We start from the raw sequence: 9,161 nt of genomic DNA, 5'->3' as shown, positions 1-9,161 counted from the left end.
ATTCTCGCTCAGGCCATTTATTATGCTGCCTTCAACACAGTAATTTAACCAACCCATTAATTATCATTGATGTCCTTGACAACAGAACACAAGAACACAATGAATTGCAAAATGTAGGTCATGAGGTTTCTGTACTTTGAATTATGTACCATTCTTTCAGTGTTTGGAGAATAAGTCTTCTCTCGCACCAAAATGTGTAGCTTGACATTTCGCAACTGCCTGTGTCTCATATCACTCATTATTACTTTCATGAGTATAAAGTTTACATGACATACTGTGAAATTCAGATGAATACAGGTAAATGCCATCTTACTTTTATAAAAGATGTCATATTTTGATTTCTAAAAACCGGAATATTGGATTAATTAGGTTAACGATATTGATATGACACTTACATACATTTTCAAGTGCATGTAAACACAGTCTGTGTTTTTGTTTCCATAAAAGCAACTGTGGCAACAATTAGCTCCTCAATCCTATATTCTCTTAACACATAAAAATTTACTCAAATAAAACAGTCACCTGTATTGACATTCTACCATGATAGTCTATTCAAAGTGAAAGGAAAAAGCTTTGAAGAGTGTAAAGAAGGGAAAAGTGTTCTTAATGAGCTCTGTCTGCAGCTTATTGTTGGAAAAGGGCAGCTTCTCCCAGTACTCTGCTGGTTTCCAACTCTGGTTCATTTAATGACTAATTGTGTGCAGAGAAGTATGACACACATCCTCAAACCAATGCCGGCAAAGCCTATAAATTATGCCTAACTTAGAGTCTCTCACTGTTTTTTCAACCTGCCTTGGCAAATCATAGAGTGAAAGATAAAGAACTGGTTGCTTTGAATGCAAACCACAATTGGATGTATGTTTAAATGTGTCCCTTTCTCTACATGCTTTTCAAAACACAACGACTGGACCTTTGCATAGAATGCATAGATCTTAAAGTGATGGCTGGCTGTGAGAGGATGCGGTGTTCACTCTTCAGTAGCATTAAGTGATTGCTGGAACACATACCTGCCCAGCAGTATGACAAGATGAATTATTGACGTGGGGCTTTGAGAAAAACAATCATGTGGATTAAATGCAAGTCTTAAAAACATTTTAGCACAGGATCAGGATTCAGCTATATACTAACAAGGACTGATGTTGAAAATCTTTTTACACACACCTCCTTGTGGACACACAATGAAACTGCAATGCACAAAAAAATATACAGAATTCTTGCACAGAAGCCTAAACACACAGCACAACAGACAACAACTAGTGATATTGTGGAATTTGTAAGGCCAATGTGTGAAATAAAAATCATGAAATACTTAACTCTTCACAGATCGATGATATTATGTGCTTTAAATTAATCTGGCATATAAAACATTTCTTTAGGCTATTTCATTTTTAACAGTATTAATTTGAAAAGATGGAGCCCACATACAGGGTACACAAAATAAAAACAGACTCAATTAAAATGACATTGATAGAACAAGAAAGTTGACATGTGGTAAAGTGAACAGTAATCTGTCAGGAAGTGGTTATAAACGGCCATTTCTGAAGATATCTCACTCACTCAGTTACATGACAAAGATGTGCCTCGTGTCATACAAAGTGATGATATTTTTTTAAGTATGACAAAAACAGTATCATTAACAGCTAGATTATGAGTTTAGGATTGTGCACAGAAGACTATTTAAAAATAGACCTGCATGGGGAAGTTCTTTTTAATTGTACAACTCTGTATATACAGTATGACTGATCCTTTCAAATGCAAGCTTTCCACATTCCTGTCATTTACACATACTGGAACTCCAAGAATGCAACAATTCTAACAACCACATCTGAACATAAATTATTTACTAATATGCAGCCCTTTAATCTTTGCTTTTTCTCTTTCAAATCAAATAACTTCTTTCACTCGAGTCAATGGCCATTTAAACTTTGTGTAAATCTCAACAACATTTAAATCTTTTCAACTGTCTGTATTCTGTAATAATGACAACTTTCATTTTGGCATATTTGCAGATAACTGTGGTTTAAGAATGTGTCAGACAACTGGGTTTAACTAGGTTTAAAGGTTACAGAACTATGTGGGTGATAACATTTATACCGGAATTTCTCTGACTGTGTTTACTAATTACAGTCGGCTTAGAAATTGTCATTTGTCTCCTGCATAGCAGGACAAGACTTTACATGAATGCTTACAACAAACACTTTTTACAACTTATAGTAAAAAACAGTGTATGAGCAATATACACAGATTTGATTTTGATAGGACACAGAATACATGGTGAATAGATAGTATTCTATTGTAATTCTAAGTGTAAAATATGGAGTTATCAAAAGACACCAAACATGTATTGGATAAAGCAAAAGAAACATATAATGAGAGTATATTAAAAGTGGATAAAAAAGGCTGATAATTCTTGCCATTTATAGTGGGGTAGGTTAAGCCTTTATTATTAGACACAGCTAACAGCTACTCTTAACCTAGAAGTGAAGTGACATCATACTTAAACTTGTTTTTAGCAGCTGCACTACAGTATTTAGATTTGATATCAGTTCCATTTCATATAGTTAGTCCTATAATACCCACACGAGTTTAGGACAGATTCTTTTCAAATAATTTGTGCATTTTATCTTTTGCTGCTGTAGAAAACCAGCAGCCCACAATAATTGTTTGTCAATATCCTGTCTGGGTTTAGGTGCAAGGTTTTAAATTGAGCCTGTGCTTGGACAATACATTGCACAAGGGCCAACAAGATGTCATTTCTGCTTAGCATTTTAAATGTATACATTTCAAAGGTTCAAATATGCATTTTTCAAGCTTCAATCAAAGGGATACTATGTTTGCCATTTGGGATGTTCATCAGACCTAATGCTTGCGCAAGAAAGATGTATATAATACCAATGTATATAAAAACAACAATAGTTTTTAAAATACCCTTATCAAACTGCTTTGATTGAAAATATCCCCTCTGAAAAAAGGTGTGAATAAAAGAAGTTACCCAAACATCACTGAGAAGGAATTGCATCACTTCAGAAACAAAATATCCATTAGTATTTACTCTCCAGCCAATATAATGCTAATAAAAACCATCATACCTGAACATGCTGAGCGGAGTCTGGTCATTATTCTGGATTTGAATCCAGAAGTGTCACTTTGAGAACGAACTCTAAACACAGGAAACACATGTGGAAATATCCTTAGATATCGAAAATTGTCTTCTTCCTTCGTCATCTTTGTGTGCTTTATGTGTATTCTAGCTAGAGAAAAGGTTAATTGGATTTAGTGCACTGTAAACTGGGTTCAGTACTGTTAAATAATGTTTAGTTTGAGGAGTTCAACTCGTCAACAAACTCTCTTGTTTACCTGTTTCAAAGAATTCAACTTTAAAAAAAAAAAAATCAAGTCGACTACTTCTCTTTGTGTATCATGAGAGCTTGCGCGGGACTTTCCTTTGCAAATAATCCTTTGCACTTACACCAAGAAAACGGAAACACCTCCATCAAAAAGATAATAATCTACAGCTCTTTATATCCAGAGGAAGACTGAGGTCACACAGTTGCACTTCTGGAGCATCCCTGTGGGTGGCGCTACGAAACGGAAATTATATTATTATAAACGTCTGTCAGCGACCTTTCGTAATTTCTCCCAGACATTTTGTTAAATGTGAAAAAATGTGACCGGTTTTTTACATCATAGGCTTAAGAAATGTTTTAGTGATACCCCAAATGATGTGTAATTCCCTTTCCTCTGGCATTTGTGAGTGGGGTTTTCTTGTTGTTTACTTATTTAGACGTCAGGTAATTGTGTGTGATAGCTCATTAATGATTTCCTAAAATTGTATATAGCCTACATATCTTCTTCTTCTTGTTCTTCTTCTTCTTTTTTTCTCCTCCCTCTTCTACTACTTCTTCTTCTCCATTTAAAACGAATAAATAGCCAAAAATAGCTTGCTTCAATTCTGGGCAGTGCTTGATACGGTCAGTTTAAATACATTTAGCCTATTTTGAAAGATGCTTTTTATGACACAACCAAACAAATGTCCTTTTTTATTGTTAAACAGATTTAGCTTATAATCAAAAATGTTATATTCAGCCCTGTGGTTGCTGATTTTCCTCCGAGAGTTTAAAAGATTTGAACATTTTTTTTAATCATATTGAATTGTGTATAATAAATACATTTAGGCAAAATTTTATTAAATAAATGTATGTTCTTTTATGTGTACACAGAGCCTGCTAGAACATTCTGGTTCTATTTTAATATGGTTTATATACCATGTTCTGCTCGAAACAACTAATCTAACCACTCTAAAAATTCAAAGATTCTTGATGTACCATTTGTACCTCAGACGCCATAATAATGGAGCTCTCTGGAGAATTAGGCAGATATATTATATATACATCAAGTTCCTGCAAACTTTCCCTTATGGGCTTACTGAAGGAACCCTAGTGGTGCCTCAAGTATTTTTTTTTATTTATTTATTTTTTTTTTTTACTGTCGGTTGAATTCTAAGTTTACTTAATAGGCTAAACACAATACTTATAAACTGAAACTGAATAGAGATGCCTTTTTGGTTACTTGAGTAAGAAGTTCAAAGGATATGACACCCAGTTTTCATCTTCATATCATGTGTTCTCTTCCCAGTGTCCAGTCTTACATCATGTTTGAGGTTAATATGTTAGTGTGGTCTCCTCTGACTGAGCTGTTTATCAATACGCAAGCACATAAGCCCTTTTGAATCAGAATATTGGGGAAATGTGAGTGTTAATGTGTAACCAAAGACAACTAGTCATCATGCTATACATTAATAAATGGGGGAAACCAATCTTCCTCTGTCCAGCTCTAGAATCATCAAAGCATCTGAAAATAAACAGGAGCTTTGTCTCTTTATCTAATCCACACTGTATGAATAGTTATCTACGTTTAAAGAATTATCATTATATGGTTCTGTTAATATGTTTAGCTTATATACTTGTGGATGCCACTTAGTTGAATTATGCTTGACAGTGGAAGACATATAGGGGAGACTGGTGCTAGTTGTCACAAGGGGAAGCTGTCAAAATGGCTATAGCTCAGTAATGATAAGAAAAAGTTCTTTTTCAAAGGTTCTATCATCATATTTTTTTATAGTGCTTTGGTAAACACGTGAACATAATCAAACCACACTGGCACGCATTCAGGCAAGGGTCAGCTACATTATAAAGGTAGATTTTTACCAAAAGGATTAAATGTGTTCTTACAACAGTTCAAAAGCACTTTTCATGAGAGTCAGGTTGGGGCATATTGTCACTTTTTATCAGACAGGTTGTCACATGTTTTAAATGCCGTAACTGTATACAATTTCGTAATTACAATATAATTTGTTAACCAACACAATGTTTTGATATTTTTGAACATTACATTTTTCATTCTGTTGTTTGTGCATCATGGTTGTTTTACATTTTTAATTTAGCTGAAAAGCCTAATATCCATCAAAATTTTCTGTTATTGCTAATTGTTAATGAGTTGTTATTTTTTTATTTTTTTACTCACTTGTTTACATTTATTAAGTAGAAATTCCATAATCAATCCGTATTTAATTAAAGCTGGGAAACAGATTAGATTTTAAATGTGTATGTATATATATACACTCACCTAAAGGATTATTAGGAACACCTGTTCAATTTCTCATTAATGCAATTATCTAATCAACCAATCACATGGCAGTTGCTTCAATGCATTTAGGGGTGTGGTCCTGGTCAAGACAATCTCCTGAACTCCAAACTGAATGTCAGAATGGGAAAGAAAGGTGATTTAAGCAATTTTGAGCGTGGCATGGTTGTTGGTGCCAGACGGGCCGGTCTGAGTATTTCACAATCTGCTCAGTTACTGGGATTTTCACGCACAACCATTTCTAGGGTTTACAAAGAATGGTGTGAAAAGGAAAAACATCCAGTATGCGGCAGTCCTGTGGGCTGAAAATGCCTTGTTGATGCTAGAGGTCAGAGGAGAATGGGCCGACTGATTCAAGCTGATAGAAGAGCAACTTTGCCTGAAATAACCACTCGTTACAACCGAGGTATGCAGCAAAGCATTTGTGAAGCCACAACACGCACAACCTTGAGGCGGATGGCTACAACAGCAGAAGACCCCACCGGGTACCACTCATCTCTACTACAAATAGGAAAGAGGCTACAATTTGCAAGAGCTCACCAAAATTGGACAGTTGAAAACTGGAAAAATGTTGCCTGGTCTGATAAGTCTCGATTTCTGTTGAGACATTCAGATGGTAGAGTCAGAATTTGGCGTAAACAGAATGAGAACATGGATCCATCATGCCTTGTTACCACTGTGCAGGCTGGTGGTGGTGGTGTAATGGTGTGGGGGATGTTTTCTTGGCACACTTTAGGCCCCTTAGTGCCAATTGGGCATCGTTTAAATGCCACGGCCTACCTGAGCATTGTTTCTGACCATGTCCATCCCTTTATGGCCACCATGTACCCATCCTCTGATGGATACTTCCAGCAGGATAATGCACCATGTCACAAAGCTCGAATAATTTCAGATTGGTTTCTTGAACATGACAATGAGTTCACTGTACTAAAATGGCCCCCACAGTCACCAGATCTCAACCCAATAGAGCATCTTTGGGATGTGGTGGAACAGGAGCTTCGTGCCCTGGATGTGCATCCCACAATATGGGCCAACATTTCTAAAGAATGCTTTCAGCACCTTGTTGAATCAATGCCACGTAGAATTAAGGCAGTTCTGAAGGCGAAAGGGGGTCAAACACAGTATTAGTATGGTGTTCCTAATAGTCCTTTAGGTGAGTGTGTATATATATATATATATATATATATATATATATATATATATATATATATATATATATGCCTATATTAATTAATTTGCTCTTTTTAATTATATTATGTTTGAATATTGTTTTGCATGACAAAGTACTGGAAAATAATTATTTCACTCTTTGCTTCTTTATCTGAGTTACAAGTTCTCTGCACTCTGGTTCAGTTGGGTTATTGCACTCAAATGCATCTCAGCAGAGACCTCATGCAATAAGGCAGAAACTGGTCAATTAATTATATGAAAAATTATGGTGGAAGACCAGACAAAAAAAAATCTCTTAATCAAATGTTATCTATATCCTAGAGGTCCACCTTGAGATTTTCCCTATAACTGAAGAGCTCACTCTCTTAATGGTCTCCAGCTTTGCAATGGGAGTGGCTAATCGTGTGTACGTCCACACCTTTAACCTCTTTAGCACAGACAACATCAGCTGTGTGGTTATCCAGAATGAGGACCACAAGCCATTGGAAATGGTCCATCCACTGACTCCTCTTCAAGACAGCATTGAACCAGACCCACGACCTGACAGCACCGCAGAGAACCTGAGAAACCTCACCCAACGCACTGCTGTGATAGCAGAACTACAAAACTCTCTTGGGTAACACATATACCAGGCACTAAGTTGTACGCAGAAGCATGCTAACACACTACTATCACCTTTAAACGCCTTTGGTGCATTGGTGACACTTTACCTGGGAGCATCCAAAAAGACTGCCATTTCCTACCAACAGCTTTTAGGACTCAGCTTGGAGTCTGAACAGCCAGACTGTGCATATTTTATGGATGGACACGCAGTATTGCGTACACTCCAGGGGATCAGTTCACATGTGGATAAATCACGAAATGTGCTCAGGACTCTTGTGTGGACTTTCATTAATAGCGATGCTGACCTTTCCAAAGATTTTCTAAGCGGCACACAAGAATTTTCCGACGAATCTTTTGTTCGTGCTGTGGACTTCTCACAACACAAGGAGGCTGAGGTCCAGGTAAACAGCCTTCATCCAGAAAACGTCAGACAGCAAGGTTAAGAACCTGTTTAAGGGTGTCACTTCGAAGACTAACCTGCTGTTTGCTACTTCAATGCATTTCAAAGGTGAGTGCTCACAGTGAATTCTGCGACAGTAGGTCGAAAGTTCTGCTGCTGTAACTTAAATTTAAGTCTCCCAGTGGCCAAAGCTGGAAGTGTTTTTTTTTAGTAAATGGGCGAGTTGTTCATTTAGTGTAAATGGTGCAATACAGTCAACAGGAATGCATATTTTATTAATGCCCCTACCCCAACCCTAAACTTAACTGTCAATGGAGTATAAATGTAATATTAGAGGCAAAATGCAATGTCTGAACGCAAACCAATATTTTCATGTATTAAAAAATTCTGACTTTTCCTGCCTTATCTGTGCTGTTGCATTCAATTTCAAGTTTATTATAAATATATAAACTTCATTAAGAATCTTCCAGTGAATTGTATTGTGTTATTGAATTATCTGGTTTGAAATTTTTCATGGTAACTGGAAAACTGCATTCCAGCCTGATGCAACCACTGAGCAGGAGTTCAGGGTTTATGAGAAATCCAGTGTCAAAGTACCCTTGATGTTGCATGCTGTTGACTATACGTACTTCAATGATGCTGGCAGGAAGTGCTCCATAGTCAAACTTGGCCTCAGTAAGAGGACCTATATGCTGCTAGTGCTGACTTATGAAGGAGTAAGCCTGCAGGACTTTGAGAATCAACACTTAACACAAGTCATTTCTACATGGCATAAACATGTTAAAGAGAAGTGAGTAATACATGATATATTTACATCTTAGTCTCCTGATGAAAAGTGTGCATTGATGATGGTAAACAAAATTATTTTAAAGATGAATCACAGATGGGGCCTGAGAATCAGAATCATAATTCCGGAAAATACAATTAATGACGGAAAAGAAACTATACACTTAGATGCCAGGTCGAGTTCCTTCATTGGCTACTGGACTTTAATTTTACAATAGGTGGATGCTTCTCCAATGTGAATTCAAACTTCATTCTGTCTCCACAATGTAGCATGTTTTGAATTGGCCATTCACTGTCATTGCTGTTAGATTTCATGATTATTTAATTCATGTAATGTTTAAAGCACTGCAATGGTTCAATGAAATGAGGAAGAGGGAAACGGCGATTCAAACTCCTGTATGTCGCTTTTATTTAATAAATTAAACACGTCCGCCTCAAGCGTGATATAAAGCTTTCAATACAATGCCTCCAACAGCACGCGCACGCGTGACGCGCAGCTTGTCAGCTAGCTGGGCAGGATACAGTTCGGACGTGTCTCCAATTGAGTGGGGCAGAAGTG

At 36.7% G+C, this 9,161-nt stretch overlaps 1 pseudogene; it reads left to right on the top strand.

Moving 5' to 3' along the window:
* The first annotated feature begins 266 nt into the window (after nucleotides 1-266).
* Nucleotides 267-8,610, top strand: LOC127617525 (angiotensinogen-like; annotated as a pseudogene).
* The last annotated feature ends 551 nt before the right edge of the window (nucleotides 8,611-9,161 follow it).

The sequence above is a fragment of the Xyrauchen texanus genome, chromosome 24 (assembly GCF_025860055.1).
Source record: "Xyrauchen texanus isolate HMW12.3.18 chromosome 24, RBS_HiC_50CHRs, whole genome shotgun sequence".
NCBI classification, from domain to species: Eukaryota; Metazoa; Chordata; class Actinopteri; order Cypriniformes; family Catostomidae; genus Xyrauchen; species Xyrauchen texanus.
Note: the sequence above shows the minus strand (reverse complement) of the source record. Positions and strands in the feature narration are given on the sequence as shown.